A 17,259-nucleotide genomic window follows, 5' to 3' on the forward strand; every position below is an offset into this window, starting at 1 on the left:
AAACTATGATAAACTTTGATTTAAAAGTTGTTATTCTGAGAAAATGATTTTTATTATGAACATGAAACTATATCCAAAAATTATGGTTAAACTCAAAGTGGAAGTATGTTTTCTAAAATGGTCATCTAGACGTCGTTCTTTCGACTGAAATGACTACCTTTACAAAAATGACTTGTAACTTATTTTTCCGACTAGAAACCTATATTTTTTTTGTTTAGATTCATAAAATAGAGTTCAATATGAAACCATAGCAATTTGATTCACTCAAAACGGATTTAAAATGAAGAAGTTATGGGTAAAACAAGATTGGATAATTTTTCTCATTTTAGCTACGTGAAAATTGGTAACAAATCTATTCCAACCATAACTTAATCAACTTGTATTATATATTATGTAATCTTGAGATACCATAGACACGTATACAATGTTTCGACCTATCATGTCGACACATCTATATATATTTCGGAACAACCATAGACACTCTATATGTGAATGTTGGAGTTAGCTATACAGGGTTGAGGTTGATTCCAAAATATATATAGTTTGAGTTGTGATCAATACTGAGATACGTATACACTGGGTCGTGGATTGATTCAAGATAATATTTATCGATTTATTTCTGTACATCTAACTGTGGACAACTAGTTGTAGGTTACTAACGAGGACAGCTGACTTAATAAACTTAAAACATAAAAATATATTAAAAGTGTTGTAAATATATTTTGAACATACTTTGATATATATGTATATATTGTTATAGGTTCGTGAATCAACCAGTGGCCAAGTCTTACTTCCCGACGAAGTAAAAATCTGTGAAAGTGAGTTATAGTCCCACTTTTAAAATCTAATATTTTTGGGATGAGAATACATGCAGGTTTTATAAATGATTTACAAAATAGACACAAGTACGTGAAACTACATTCTATGGTTGAATTATCGAAATCGAATATGCCCCTTTTTATTAAGTCTGGTAATCTAAGAATTAGGGAACAGACACCCTAATTGACGCGAATCCTAAAGATAGATCTATTGGGCCTAACAAACCCCATCCAAAGTACCGGATGCTTTAGTACTTCGAAATTTATATCATATCCGAAGGGTGTCCCGGAATGATGGGGATATTCTTATATATGCATCTTGTTATTGTCGGTTACCAGGTGTTCACCATATGAATGATTTTTATCTCTATGTATGGGATGTGTATTGAAATATGAAATCTTGTGGTCTATTGTTACGATTTGATATATATAGGTTAAACCTATAACTCACCAACATTTTTGTTGACGTTTTAAGCATGTTTATTCTCAGGTGATTATTAAGAGCTTCCGCTGTCGCATACTTAAATAAGGACAAGATTTGGAGTCCATGCTTGTATGATATTGTGTAAAAACTGCATTCAAGAAACTTATTTTGTTGTAACATATTTGTATTGTAAACCATTATGTAATGGTCGTGTGTAAACAGGATATTTTAGATTATCATTATTTGATAATCTACGTAAAGCTTTTTAAACCTTTATTGATGAAATAAAGGTTATGGTTTGTTTAAAAATGAATGCAGTCTTTGAAAAACGTCTCATATAGAGGTCAAAACCTCGCAACGAAATCAATTAATATGGAACGTTTTTAATCAATAAGAACGGGACATTTCAGTTGGTATCCGAGCGTTGGTCTTAGAGAACCAGAAAATTGCATTAGTGTGTCTTATCGAGTTTGTTAGGATGCATTAGTGAGTCTGGACTTCGACCGTGTTTTCTTTAAAAATGATTGCTTAACATTTTTGTTGGAAACTATATATTTTTAACATATGAATATTATGTGATATATTAATCTCTTAACGTGTTTGATATTATGTGATAGATGTCTACCTCTAGAACAAGTCCCATTGACTCACCTAATAATAATGAAGAGTCAAATATAAATTGGAATGATTCGTGGACTGATTCACAAGTTCCCGAAGAGGAACCGGAAGAAGAGTCGGAACCGGAAGAAGAATCGGAACCGGAAGAAGAATCGGAACCGGAAGAAGAAATAGAACCGGTGGGGGAAATAATAAAACGGTTAAGTAAAAGAGAATCCTCAACCAACCGACCAAGGTTAATTATGGTCAATGGTGTTTCCGCCAAGGAAGCAAAATATTGGGAGGATTACCAATTCTCCGATGAATCGGATTCCGACGAGAATTCCGATGATGTTATAGAAATTACCCCAACTGAATTTAAAAAGGCAAAAGAAAATAATAAGGGAAAGGGCATAAAAATAGAGAAATCTAATTCCAACCCCGATGAACTTTATATGTATCGTCAACCCCCGAAGTCCTTAAGTTGTAACAATGACCCGGGAACCTCTAAACCACCAGGTTTTTCTAAACCAATGTGGACAACGACGGCTCGTATTAGGGGAACATCATATATCCCTAGAAACTTGGCAAAACGAACCAAAACCGAAGAAGAAGAAACGAGCGAGTCGGAATAAGATAGTTGTATTCGTGTGGTGTAATATATGTAATATAGTATTCTTATGCTTTATGATATATGTAAAAATTGCTTGTATTAATAAGTATTTTTTTATGAATCTAACTCTTGTCTATTTTACAGTTTAAAAACACAAAATGGATAGACAACCCAATATTTTAAGAGACCTACCCGGAGACATGATTGATGAAATCTTGTCTAGAGTTGGCCAGAATTCTTCGGCACAACTATTTAAGGCGAGATCAGTTTGTAAGACATTCGAAGAACGTTCCAAGAATGTCTTGGTTTATAAGAGACTTTCGTTTGAAAGATGGGGGATATCACATTGGGAAACCCATAAGTTACGATGTGTTTACTTTGACGCATATATTGCGGGGAACCCAAATGCTATTTTACGCAACGGGTTAAGAAATTATTTTGACTCAATATATCCGAATATTGGACTTCGTGATTTAGAAAAAGCGGCTAACATGCAACATAAAGAAGCATGTTATGCTTACGGATTAGTAATGTTCGCTTCTCACCAAAGTGAGAACAAGAACATAGGGCTACAACTATTAAACAAAACGTTTCCACAAGTGACGGAGTCGGTAATTGGGGTAAGAAATGAGGTTTTTAGATTATTACGGGACTGTTGGACATTACGTAATCCTCGTCCCTTTGATGACGTTACAACACGCTGTCTTATCAACGGCCATAACGGTTATGTTGCACAAGACCAAGGATGGGAAGTAGTCCTAGTAAAACCAGAATGCATGACTTGTTTCTGGACGTATGAATTACGTGTCTTTATTGCCTTTGCTGAACGACTTGTGTACTAGCTAGAATTGTCTTCACAACTATCTTGTATCAAAGTTATTGTGTGCTATATTTCATGCTTTATGTAAAATAAGCGGTATTGTAAGTTTGTAAAATTTTGTATAAAAGTTTGAACGCGAAATATTATTATAATCAGTTTTTCATATAGAATTGTAGTAGTTGAATTGTATATTAGCTACTAAGTATGAACTTAACGGGTAGGTACTACCCGAATTTAAACTTATAAAACGCTAATATGAAGAAAAAGCTTTTATAAATGAGTTCATATTATGCTACGAAATACTATTAACTACTCTTAACATTCTGTATGATTAACTTGTTCCATTTGACTATTTTGAAGGAAATGGCACCGACTACTCGACACACCGTGAATATGAATGAAGAGGAATTCCGTACTTTTCTAGCTTCAAACATAGCCGCAGTACAGGCTGCGCTACATACCAACAATAACCTTGGATCTAGCAGTACAGGAAATCGTGTAGGATGCACCTACAAAGAATTCACTGCCTGCAAACCTTTGGAATTTGATGGAACCGAAGGACCGATCGGATTGAAACGGTGGACCGAGAAGGTTGAATCGGTGTTTGCCATAAGTAAGTGTACTGAAGAGGACAAAGTGAAGTACGCTACGCATACCTTCACAGGTTCTGCGTTAACATGGTGGAATACCTATCTAGAGCAAGTGGGACAAGATGATGCGTACGCACTACCGTGGTCAGCATTCAAGCACTTGATGAACGAGAAGTACCGTCCCAGAACCGAGGTCAATAAGCTCAAGATAGAGCTTAGAGGGTTACGAACCCAAGGATTTGATATTACCACGTACGAAAGACGATTCACAGAATTGTGCCTATTGTGTCCGGGAGCATTCGAAGATGAGGAAGAGAAGATCGACGCGTTTGTGAAAGGATTACCGGAAAGAATCCAAGAAGATATAAGTTCACACGAGCCCGCCTCCATACAACAGGCATGTAGAATGGCTCACAAACTAGTGAACCAGATTGAAGAAAGAATTAAAGAACAGACTGCTGAAGAGGCTAATGTGAAGCAAGTCAAAAGAAAGTGGGAGGAAAACGGTGATAAGAATCACCAATACAACAACAACAGCAATTACAACAATAATCGCAACAATTATCCCAACAATCGCAACATCAATCGCAACTACAACAAACGGCCCAACAACAACAACAACAACAACAACAACAACAGCAACTACAACAATCATCCCAACAACAATAATAACCGCAACAACAACAACAATCAGAAGCAGCTATGCCAAAGGTGTGAAAAGAATCACTCGGGGTTCTGCACCAAATTTTGCAACAAGTGTAAAAGAAATGGTCATAGCGCGGCGAAGTTTGAGGTCTACGGACCAGGGGTTAATAGAACGAAAGGAACAAATGGTGTCGGAACGAGTAATGGCGGAGCAAGTAGTGTCGGAGCAAGTTATGCCAATGTAGTTTGTTATAAATGTGGAAAACCAGGCCACATTATTAGAAATTGCCCGAACCAGGAGAACACGAATGGACAAGGCCGCGGAAGAGTTTTCAATATTAATGCGGCAGAGGCACAAGAAGACCCGGAGCTTGTTACGGGTACGTTTCTTATTGACAATAAATCTGCTTACGTTTTATTTGATTCGGGTGCGGATAGAAGCTATATGAGTAGAGATTTTTGTGCTAAATTAAGTTGTCCATTGACGCCTTTGGATAGTAAATTTTTACTCGAATTAGCAAATGGTAAATTAATTTCAGCAGATAATATATGTCGGAATCGAGAAATTAAACTGGTTAGCGAAACATATAAGATTGATTTGATACCAGTAGAGTTAGGGAGTTTTGATGTGATAATCGGTATGGACTGGTTGAAAGAAGTGAAAGCGGAGATCGTTTGTTACAAAAATGCAATTCGCATTATACGAGAAAAAGGAAAACCCTTAATGGTGTACGGAGAAAAGGGCAACACGAAGCTACATCTTATTAGTAATTTGAAGGCACAAAAACTAATAAGAAAAGGTTGCTATGGTGTTCTAGCACACGTCGAGAAAGTACAAACTGAAGAAAAGAGCATCAATGATGTTCCCGTCGCAAAAGAATTTCCTGATGTATTTCCGAAAGAATTACCGGGATTACCCCCACATCGATCCGTTGAATTTCAAATAGATCTTGTACCAGGAGCTGCACCAATAGCTCGTGCTCCTTACAGACTCGCACCCAGCGAGATGAAAGAACTGCAAAGCCAATTACAAGAACTTTTAGAGCGTGGTTTCATTCGACCAAGCACATCACCGTGGGGAGCTCCTGTTTTGTTTGTCAAGAAGAAAGATGGTACATTCAGGTTGTGTATCGACTACCGAGAGTTGAACAAACTTACCATCAAGAACCGCTACCCACTACCGAGAATCGACGACTTATTTGATCAACTACAAGGCTCGTCTGTTTATTCAAAGATTGACTTACGTTCCGGGTATCATCAAATGCGGGTGAAAGAAGATGATATTCCAAAGACTGCTTTCAGAACACGTTACGGTCATTACGAGTTTATGGTCATGCCGTTTGGTTTAACTAATGCACCAGCTGTGTTCATGGACCTTATGAACCGAGTGTGTGGACCATACCTTGACAAGTTTGTCATTGTTTTCATTGATGACATACTTATTTACTCAAAGAATGACCAAGAACATGGTGAACATTTGAGAAAGGTGTTAGAAGTATTGAGGAAGGAAGAATTGTACGCTAAGTTTTCAAAGTGTGCATTTTGGTTGGAAGAAGTTCAATTCCTCGGTCACATAGTGAACAAAGAAGGTATTAAGGTGGATCCGGCAAAAATAGAAACTGTTGAAAAGTGGGAAACCCCGAAAACTCCGAAACACATACGCCAGTTTTTAGGACTAGCTGGTTACTACAGAAGGTTCATCCAAGACTTTTCCAGAATAGCAAAACCCTTGACTGCATTAACGCATAAAGGGAAGAAATTTGAATGGAATGATGAACAAGAGAAAGCGTTTCAGTTATTGAAGAAAAAGCTAACTACGGCACCTATATTGTCATTGCCTGAAGGGAATGATGATTTTGTGATTTATTGTGACGCATCAAAGCAAGGTCTCGGTTGTGTATTAATGCAACGAACGAAGGTGATTGCTTATGCGTCTAGACAATTGAAGATTCACGAACAAAATTATACGACGCATGATTTGGAATTAGGCGCGGTTGTTTTTGCATTAAAGACTTGGAGGCACTACTTATATGGGGTCAAAAGTATTATATATACCGACCACAAAAGTCTTCAACACATATTTAATCAGAAACAACTGAATATGAGGCAGCGTAGGTGGATTGAATTATTGAATGATTACGACTTTGAGATTCGTTACCACCCGGGGAAGGCAAATGTGGTAGCCGATGCCTTGAGCAGGAAGGACAGAGAACCCATTCGAGTAAAATCTATGAATATAATGATTCATAATAACCTTACTACTCAAATAAAGGAGGCGCAACAAGGAGTTTTAAAAGAGGGAAATTTAAAGGATGAAATACCCAAAGGATCGGAGAAGCATCTTAATATTCGGGAAGACGGAACCCGGTATAGGGCTGAAAGGATTTGGGTACCAAAATTTGGAGATATGAGAGAAATGGTACTTAGAGAAGCTCATAAAACCAGATACTCAATACATCCTGGAACGGGGAAGATGTACAAGGATCTAAAGAAACATTTTTGGTGGCCGGGTATGAAAGCCGATGTTGCTAAATACGTAGGAGAATGTTTGCGTGTTCTAAAGTCAAAGCTGAGCATCAGAAACCATCAGGTCTACTTCAACAACCCGAAATCCCAGAATGGAAATGGGAAAACATTACCATGGATTTCATCACTAAATTGCCAAGGACTGCAAGTGGTTTTGATACTATTTGGGTAATAGTTGATCGTCTCACCAAATCAGCACACTTCCTGCCAATAAGAGAAGATGACAAGATGGAGAAGTTAGCACGACTGTATTTGAAGGAAGTCATCTCCAGACATGGAATACCAATCTCTATTATCTCTGATAGGGATGGCAGATTTATTTCAAGATTCTGGCAGACATTACAGCAAGCATTAGGAACTCGTCTAGACATGAGTACTGCCTATCATCCACAAACTGATGGGCAGAGCGAAAGGACGATACAAACGCTTGAAGACATGCTACGAGCATGTGTTATTGATTTCGGAAACAGTTGGGATCGACATCTACCGTTAGCAGAATTTTCCTACAACAACAGCTACCATTCAAGCATTGAGATGGCGCCGTTTGAAGCACTTTATGGTAGAAAGTGCAGGTCTCCGATTTGTTGGAGTGAGGTGGGGGAAAGACAGATTACGGGTCCGGAGATTATACAAGAAACTACCGAGAAGATCAACCAAATTCAACAACGGTTGAAAACCGCCCAAAGTCGACAAAAGAGCTACGCTGACATTAAAAGAAAAGATATAGAATTTGAAATTGGAGAGATGGTCATGCTTAAAGTTTCACCTTGGAAAGGCGTTGTTCGATTTGGTAAACGAGGGAAATTAAATCCAAGGTATATTGGACCATTCAAGATTATTGATCGTGTCGGACCAGTAGCTTACCGACTTGAGTTACCTCAACAACTCGCGGCTGTACATAACACTTTCCACGTCTCGAATTTGAAGAAATGTTTTGCTAAAGAAGATCTCACTATTCCGTTAGATGAAATCCAAATCAACAAAAAACTCCAATTCATCGAAGAACCCGTCGAAATAATGGATCGTGAGGTTAAAAGACTTAAGCAAAACAAGATACCAATTGTTAAGGTTCGATGGAATGCTCGTAGAGGACCCGAGTTCACCTGGGAGCGTGAAGATCAGATGAAGAAGAAATACCCGCATCTATTTCCAGAAGATTCGTCAACACCTTCAACAGCTTAAAATTTCGGGACGAAATTTATTTAACGGGTAGGTACTGTAGTGACCCGAACTTTTCCATGTTTATATACATTAATTGAGATTGATGTTTACATGATTAAATGTTTCCAACATGTTAAGCAATCAAACTTGTTAAGACTTGATTAATTGAAATAGGTTTCATATAGACAATTGACCACCCAAGTTGACCGGTGATTCACGAACGTTAAAACTTGTAAAAAAACTATATGATGACATATATATGGTTATATATATAGTTAACATGATATTATGATAAGTAAATATATCATTAATTATATTAACAATGAACTACATATGTAAAAACAAGACTACTAACTTAATGATTTTGAAACGAGACATATATGTAACGTTTATCGTTGTAAAGACATTTAATGTATATATATCATATTAAGAGATATTCGTACATCATAATATCATGATAATATAATAATTTAAAATCTCTTTTGATATTATAAACATTGGGTTAACAACATTTAACAAGATCGTTAACCTAAAGGTTTCAAAACAACACTTACATGTAACGACTAACGATGACTTAACGACTCAGTTAAAATGTATATACATGTAGTGTTTTAATATGTATTTATACACTTTTGAAAGACTTCAATACACTTATCAAAATACTTCTACTTAACAAAAATGCTTACAATTACATTCTCGTTCAGTTTCATCAACAATTCTACTCGTATGCACCCGTATTCGTACTCGTACAATACACAGCTTTTAGATGTATGTACTATTGGTATATACACTCCAATGATCAGCTCTTAGCAGCCCATGTGAGTCACCTAACACATGTGGGAACCATCATTTGGCAACTAGCATGAAATATCTCATAAGATTACAAAAATATGAGTAATCATTCATGACTTAATTACATGAAAACAAAATTACATATCCTTTATATCTAATCCATACACCAACGACCAAAAACACCTACAAACACTTTCATTCTTCAATTTTCTTCATCTAATTGAACTCTCTCAAGTTCTATCTTCAAGTTCTAAGTGTTCTTCATAAATTCCAAAAGTTCTAGTTTCATAAAATCAAGAATACTTTCAAGTTTGCTAGCTCACTTCCAATCTTGTAAGGTGATCATCCAACCTCAAGAAATCTTTGTTTCTTACAGTAGGTTATCATTCTAATACAAGGTAATAATCATATTCAAACTTTGGTTCAATTTCTATAACTATAACAATCTTATTTCAAGTGATGATCTTACTTGAACTTGTTTTCGTGTCATGATTTTGCTTCAAGAACTTTGAGCCATCCAAGGATCCATTGAAGCTAGATCCATTTTTCTCTTTTCCAGTAGGTTCATCCAAGGAACTTAAGGTAGTAATGATGTTCATAACATCATTCGATTCATACATATAAAGCTATCTTATTCGAAGGTTTAAACTTGTAATCACTAGAACATAGTTTAGTTAATTCTAAACTTGTTCGCAAACAAAAGTTAATCCTTCTAACTTGACTTTTAAAATCAACTAAACACATGTTCTATATCTATATGATATGCTAACTTAATGATTTAAAACCTGGAAACACGAAAAACACCGTAAAACCGGATTTACGCCGTCGTAGTAACACCGCGGGCTGTTTTGGGTTAGTTAATTAAAAACTATGATAAACTTTGATTTAAAAGTTGTTATTCTGAGAAAATGATTTTTATTATGAACATGAAACTATATCCAAAAATTATGGTTAAACTCAAAGTGGAAGTATGTTTTCTAAAATGGTCATCTAGACGTCGTTCTTTCGACTGAAATGACTACCTTTACAAAAACGACTTGTAACTTATTTTTCCGACTAGAAACCTATATTTTTTTTGTTTAGATTCATAAAATAGAGTTCAATATGAAACCATAGCAATTTGATTCACTCAAAACGGATTTAAAATGAAGAAGTTATGGGTAAAACAAGATTGGATAATTTTTCTCATTTTAGCTACGTGAAAATTGGTAACAAATCTATTCCAACCATAACTTAATCAACTTGTATTATATATTATGTAATCTTGAGATACCATAGACACGTATACAATGTTTCGACCTATCATGTCGACACATCTATATATATTTCGGAACAACCATAGACACTCTATATGTGAATGTTGGAGTTAGCTATACAGGGTTGAGGTTGATTCCAAAATATATATAGTTTGAGTTGTGATCAATACTGAGATACGTATACACTGGGTCGTGGATTGATTCAAGATAATATTTATCGATTTATTTCTGTACATCTAACTGTGGACAACTAGTTGTAGGTTACTAACGAGGACAGCTGACTTAATAAACTTAAAACATCAAAATATATTAAAAGTGTTGTAAATATATTTTGAACATACTTTGATATATATGTATATATTGTTATAGGTTCGTGAATCAACCAGTGGCCAAGTCTTACTTCCCGACGAAGTAAAAATCTGTGAAAGTGAGTTATAGTCCCACTTTTAAAATCTAATATTTTTGGGATGAGAATACATGCAGGTTTTATAAATGATTTACAAAATAGACACAAGTACGTGAAACTACATTCTATGGTTGAATTATCGAAATCGAATATGCCCCTTTTTATTAAGTCTGGTAATCTAAGAATTAGGGAACAGACACCCTAATTGACGCGAATCCTAAAGATAGATCTATTGGGCCTAACAAACCCCATCCAAAGTACCGGATGCTTTAGTACTTCGAAATTTATATCATATCCGAAGGGTGTCCCGGAATGATGGGGATATTCTTATATATGCATCTTGTTATTGTCGGTTACCAGGTGTTCACCATATGAATGATTTTTATCTCTATGTATGGGATGTGTATTGAAATATGAAATCTTGTGGTCTATTGTTACGATTTGATATATATAGGTTAAACCTATAACTCACCAACATTTTTGTTGACGTTTTAAGCATGTTTATTCTCATGTGATTATTAAGAGCTTCCGTTGTCGCATACTTAAATAAGGACAAGATTTGGAGTCCATACTTGTATGATATTGTGTAAAAACTGCATTCAAGAAACTTATTTTGTTGTAACATATTTGTATTGTAAACCATTATGTAATGGTCGTGTGTAAACAGGATATTTTAGATTATCATTATTTGATAATCTACGTAAAGCTTTTTAAACCTTTATTGATGAAATAAAGGTTATGGTTTGTTTAAAAATGAATGCAGTCTTTGAAAAACGTCTCATATAGAGGTCAAAACCTCGCAACGAAATCAATTAATATGGAACGTTTTTAATCAATAAGAACGGGACATTTCATATGCCTACTCTTTTATTGTAACCAAGGAACCTTTTATATTCCACCATATTACCGTCAGCGTTTAATCATCTAAAAACACAATTCTCTTTAAATCACCCCGGATCGATAACCAATGATTCAGATATGGTAGCAGTAAATGTAGAGGAATCGGCAATCAGTACTTTGAAAACTCACAGCATATCTACATCAACAGTTATATGTATAACATTTATCTCTTAGAATAATGACGTTCCATTCTAAAATTTTGAAAAGCACCCAGCCTACGAATTAATACATTGAACTTTGAAAAAGCTGAATGAAGCAGCAGAAACTGTAGATAACCTTAAACGACCTTAATTGTCAGAAGTTTGATGATAGAGAATAGTACGTTGGAAAAACTCAAAAAAATTGGAACTGGAAAACGAATTGAGCTAACCACGAAGGAGACCAAGGACAAATACAAGGACCAAACCCTATATTCAAAGAATCCAGGTAATTTTGGATCCGATGAAATCACTAGAAAATATCTTGCTCCGAAGTCATGTTAAAAATCTTGCGGAAAATCTTTCTTCATCAACCATCGAACTTAGAAATTCCAAAATATCATCATAAATATCTTTGATATTTCTGAAGATATTTTCATAAATATTCTCGTCTGAAATTATTTATCTCTTCGTGCTATCTATATTATATCATAAAGGAAACTACTTTAGTTTCTAAAATTCTTTAAAATTTGAATTTGAATTATGAATGATTTTGAAGTAGTGTTGGAAATTGATGCATGAGTTAGTATAATATAATGACACTTGATCAACGTGATTATATTACAGTAAGTCATGATGAGTTTCTAATGAAACGTGATGATGGTTCACAGTAGATCATACCATCATCATGTTTCATGTTACATAACTTTTTCATTCTACTTAAATCCTGAACATATCAAGAAAATGTATTCTTGATGGTTCTATCTTCCGTGATGTTGATAAATTTGAAAATCAAATCGTGCTATCACGTTCCTCCCTGCTTAGAACATTATAATCATTCAAAACTCTATATCTACAAATTCTGGACTATTATTCGCTTGATGTAGAATCGGGACGAGAAAACAAAAGCATGAAGCTCCGAAAGAGAAAGGGGGTATAAATTGCAGCAAATACAAGAGAGCATTAACTGTGAATGACGATGATTATAGAAGACGGAAGCAGGGACTCTAAAATATAAGCGAAAATATAAAGCCCAATAACAACACGGAGGTTACAAACCATGGATATTAATAAGAATAGCAATATAAAGACACGGTATAATTAAGAATAGTATCACCCCAAGGTAATAGTAGAAGTAAACAGATTCTTCTGATGGAAGATCGAAAAGAAGGATGACAGAAATGATAATTAGAAACATATCAAGGATTAGAACTGGATTAAGCATTTTCACAATCTTTTGGATGTATGAACTAAGAAAGAAAGTATATGAACGGTGAAAATAATAAAATGGAAGAGGTAAATTTATAATGGAAACATCCGACAGAGCAATCGAGACAGATAATCGCATTTAATTAAAGAGATCTTAATTTCCATAAAGAATCAAATCTTATAGATTCCTAGATTTTCTTTTAAATCTTTTGAATTCCGGAATTCAACCCTGACTCTGTCAAAAGTTAAGATGAATCTTTACTTTCCTATTTCACTCTTTTGTAATAACTTCACTCGTGCTCTTCGAATAATCGAATTGTTTTATCCATATTACTCAATGACAATAAAACTTTATTTATCAACTCATATTCGTCATAAAAACATTTTTTTGTTAACCATGACCACCTCACTCAAATTTCGAGAGGAAATTTCTTTAACGGGTAGGTACTGTGACGACCCGAAAATTTCCGATCAAATTTAAACTTAATCTTCATATGATTTCGATACGATAATCAAAGTCTGTAATGTTAAGTCTCAAAATTTTTGAACTGTTTTCATGAAATTAGTTAACCTTTGATTAGTCCCGACGATTCACGAACGACAGCTGGTAAATGAATATGTATATATGTATATATATATATATATATGTATATATATATGTATATATATATATATATGTATATATATATATATATATATATATATATATATATATTATAATATAATATAATTTTAAATACTATATGAAATTTTTTTAATATTAATTTCTATGAAAATACTTATAAGTTAAAAAGTTAATTGTTATATTAATATTTTTGTTATTGTTATTATTATAATTATTAATATTAATATTAATATTAATATTAATATTAATATTATTATTATCTTTATTAATATTATTATTATATATAATATAATATATAATATATAAATATAGATACATCTGAATCTGTTAAATCAATATCATATTTATTTTATATTTTTTTTTTATGTTTTTGGCTGTGACTAGTAATCAATCCATATCTTCATTTCATATCAACCAAGAGTCACGGACTCAATATCCTCATTATTGTAGCAAGTGGAATCTTTTCTTCTTTTCAAATGTAAGAATTTGTTTTGTTAAATTATTACCTTTGGTTGCTAGTGAATATCTCAATTTCATATATATTATTACATACACATACATGCATATGATTCCCACTATCTTATCTCTCTGCTTTTGGTTCAAACATATCACCACCATCTAGTAATCACTATGTTAATCACCATAATTCACCACCCTACAAACCCATTTATGTCTATTGAAACACACCTTTAAATCACTTATCATAGCTACTACGTGCTTGTTGATATCTTTAGCTTCTGTTTACAACACCACCCTCTCAACCATCATAAACCCATCATGATTATTACTACACCTACTTATATTCCGTTTCAATTTACAATCAACACCCATCATCACTATTAATCGATTTCTTGTTTTGGCTTGAAATAACCATCGACCAAATCATGGTATTAAACTTATCACTGCATTTGAGTTATGCAACTTGAACACCACAACCTCGCCACCATACAATCGCCACAACCCACCACCTCAATAAACTACAAACCATCATCTATATATTCTGTTTTCTCTTGTCCAACAAACAGTCCATCGAAATGATAATTATATTCGGGTCATGCGATAACTATGAACCATCAAGCTAGAACACTCATACAATTGCTTATATATATATATATATATATATATATATATATATATATATATATATATATATATATATATATATATATATATATATATATATATATATATATATATATATATATATTTTGACAGCTTGATAACTCAACAACCCTTGTTGCAAAAGAGAATAAAAACGATGAGGTTGTTATTATTATATGTTGATGAAGATCATCAAGAGTATCATCGAAAGACTGCTACTGTTATATATCTTCCTTTACAGTGTATATACCATCATCACTCATGTGTAACCTGAAATGTCCCGTTCTTATTGACTAAAAACATTCCATATTAATTGATTTCGTTGCGAGGTTTTGACCTCTATATGAGACGTTTTTCAAAGACTGCATTCATTTTAAAACAAACCATAACCTTTATTTCATTAATAAAGGTTTAAAAAGCTTTACTTAGATTATCAAATAATGATAATCTAAAATATCCTGTTTACACGTGACCATTACATAATGGTTTACAATACAAATATGTTACAACGAAATAAGTTTCTTGAATGCAGTTTTTACACAATATCATACAAGCATGGACTCCAAATCTTATCCTTATTTAAGTATGCGATAGCGGAAGCTCTTAATAATCACCCGAGAATAAACATGCTTAAAACATCAACAAAAATGTTGGTGAGTTATAGGTTTAACCTATATATTATCAAATCATAATAATAGACCACAAGATTTCATATTTCAATACACATCCCATACATAGAGATAAAAATCATTCATATGGTGAACACCTGGTAACCGACATTAACAAGATGCATATTTAAGAATATCCCCATCATTCCGGGACACCCTTCGGATTTGATATAAATTTCGAAGTACTAAAGCATCCAGTACTTTGGATGGGGTTTGTTAGGCCCAATAGATCTATCTTTAGGATTCGCGTCAATTAGGGTGTATGTTCCCTAATTCTTAGATTACCAGACTTAATAAAAAGGGGCATATTCGATTTCGATAATTCAACCATAGAATGTAGTTTATCGTACTTGTGTCTATTTTGTAAATCATTTATAAAACCTGCATCTATTCTCATCCCAGAAATATTAGATTTTAAAAGTGGGACTATAACTCACTTTCACAGATTTTTTTACTTCGTCGGGAAGTAAGACTTGGCCACTGGTCGATTCACGAACCTATAACAAATATGTACATATATATTAAAGTATGTTCAAAATATATTTACAACACTTTTAATACATTTTGATGTTTTAAGTTTATTAAGTCAGCTGTCCTCGTTAGTAACCTACAACTAGTTATCCACAGTTAGATGTACAGAAATAAATCGATATATATTATCTTGAATCAATCCACGAACCAGTGTATACATATCTCAGTATTGATCATAACTCAAACTATATATATTTTGGAATTAACCTCAACCCTGTATAGCTAACTCCAACATTCACATATAGAGTGTCTATGGTTGTTCCGAAATATATATAGATGTGTCGACATGATAGGTCGAAACATTGTATACGTGTCTATGGTATCTCAAGATTACATAATATACAATACAAGTTGATTAAGTTATGGTTGGAATAGATTTGTTACCAATTTTCACGTAGCTAAAATGAGTAGTTTTTACCAATTTTGATTTGCTCGCCATTTCTTCGTTTCTAATCCGTTTTGAGTGATTTAAGCGGCCACGGTTTCGTATTGAACTTGACTTTATGAAACTAAACAGAAAAGGTATAGGTTTATAGTCGGAAATACAAGTTACAAGTCATTTTTGAAAAACATACTTTCACTTTGAGTTTAACCATGATTTTTGGATATGGTTTCATGTTCATAAGAAAAATCATTTTCCCATAAGTATAGCTTTTAAATCAAAGTTTTTCATAGTTTTTAATTATCCAAACCAAAACAGCCCCCGGTTGTAACTACGACGGCGTAAATCCAGTTTTATGGTGTTTATCGTGTTTCCGGGATTTAAATCATTAAGTTAGCATATCATATAGATATAGATCATGTGTATATTTGATTTTAAAAGTGTAGTTAGAAGGATTAACTTTATTTGCGAACAAGTTTAGAATTAACTAAACAATGTTCTAGTGATTACTAGTTTACCACTTCAAATATGATAGCTTTTTATGTATGAATCGAATGATGTTATGAACATCATTACTACCTTAAGTTCCTTGGATAAACCTACTGGAAAAGAGAAAAATGGATCTAGCTTCAACGGATCCTTGGATGGCTCGAAGTTCTTGAAGCAGAATCATGACACGAAAACAAGTTCAAGTAAGATCATCACTTGAAATAAGATTGTTATAGTTATAGAAATTGAACCAAAGTTTGTATATGATTATTACCTTGTATTAGAATGATAACCTACTGTAAGAAACAAAGATTTCTTGAGGTTGGATGATCACCTTACAAGATTGGAAGTGAGCTAGCAAACTTGAAAGTATTCTTGATTTTATGTAACTAGAACTTGTAGAATTTATGAAGAACACTTAGAACTTGAAGTTATAACTTGAGAGAGATCAATTAGATGAAGAAAATTGAAGAATGAAAGTGTTTGTAGGTGTTTTTGGTCGTTGGTGTATGTATTAGATATAAAGGATATTTAATTTTGTTTTCATGTAAATAAGTCATGAATGATTA

Source organism: Rutidosis leptorrhynchoides, chromosome 9 (genome assembly GCF_046630445.1).
Source record: "Rutidosis leptorrhynchoides isolate AG116_Rl617_1_P2 chromosome 9, CSIRO_AGI_Rlap_v1, whole genome shotgun sequence".
Lineage (NCBI taxonomy): Eukaryota > Viridiplantae > Streptophyta > Magnoliopsida > Asterales > Asteraceae > Rutidosis > Rutidosis leptorrhynchoides.